We start from the raw sequence: 1,242 nt of genomic DNA, 5'->3' as shown, positions 1-1,242 counted from the left end.
AAGGGATTGGATTCAGATAGGAGTGGAAGTGGGGAGAAACTGGGAGAAGTAGAGGAAGGGAAGTCATAATGAATATATACAAATACATATACATATATATATATATATATATATATATATATATATATATATATATATATATTTGTGTGTGTGTGTGTTTGTGTAGGGGTGTAATCTATTTTCCATACAAAAAAATGTATCTTTGAAAGAAAGAAAAAAGACAAGAAACACATATAGATACGGTCTTAGTCAGGGTTTCGATTCCTTCACAAAACAGCATGACAAAGAAGCAGTTGGGGAGGAAAGGGTTTATTCAGCTTACATTTCCATGCTGCTGTTCATCACCAAAGGAGGTCAGGACAGGAACTACCACAGGGTAGGAACTTGGAGGCAGGAATGGATGCAGAGGCCATGGAGGGAAGCTGCTTACTGGCTTGCTTCCCCTGGCTTGCTCAGCTTGCTTTCTTATAGAACCCAAGACCACCAGCCCAGGGATGGCACCACCCACAATGGGCTGCCCCCCCTCTTAATCACTAATTGAGAAAATGCCTTATAGCTGTATCTCATGAAGGCATTTTCTCAAGGGAGTCTCCTTTCTCTGTGATAACTCCAGATCATGTCACACAAAACCAGCCAGTACAGATGCCAAGATACACAGTTGTGTACACATATGAATCCCACAAAAAATGCAAAACAAGAAGCCACAATATATACTCTAAGGAGCTGTAAGGTTTTTGTTTTTCTGTGGTTTTTTTTTAAATGCCCAGTCCCCCCCCCCCAAAAAAAAATTAGGAGACAAAGAACATTGAAAGATTCCATTGAGTTCATTTTGTGTTGACCATTTTCTGCTGGGTGTGGGATCTGCTCTTAACTGTGGTTTGTATTCCCAGTGAGATGCCATCAGAGAAAAGTAAATTTTCATCTGTGAGTGACTGCCAATTGGAGATGGCTTCTGGGTTAGGGATTCAGGTTTGCTCCATGTCTTCCCTCAGCACTGTCCTGGGATGCTGCCACTGTCTAGGTTCATATGCCTATTGTGTCTCAAAGATCACTTTTCCTTGGTGTCTTCCATGCCCGCTGGCTCTTATATTCTTTCTGCCTCCTCTTGCACAAGGTTCCCTGAGGGTTTGGATGAAGACAACCCATCTAGGACTGAGTGTTGCAAGATTTCTCACTCTCTGCATATTGTCTGGCTGTGAGTCTCTGCATTTGCCCCATTGACTGACAGGGAACATGGTCATC

The sequence above is a fragment of the Mus caroli genome, chromosome 18 (assembly GCF_900094665.2).
Source record: "Mus caroli chromosome 18, CAROLI_EIJ_v1.1, whole genome shotgun sequence".
In the NCBI taxonomy this organism is placed as follows: domain Eukaryota; kingdom Metazoa; phylum Chordata; class Mammalia; order Rodentia; family Muridae; genus Mus; species Mus caroli.
The sequence above is the reverse complement of the archived record's forward strand: the minus strand, read 5'-3'. Positions refer to the sequence as shown.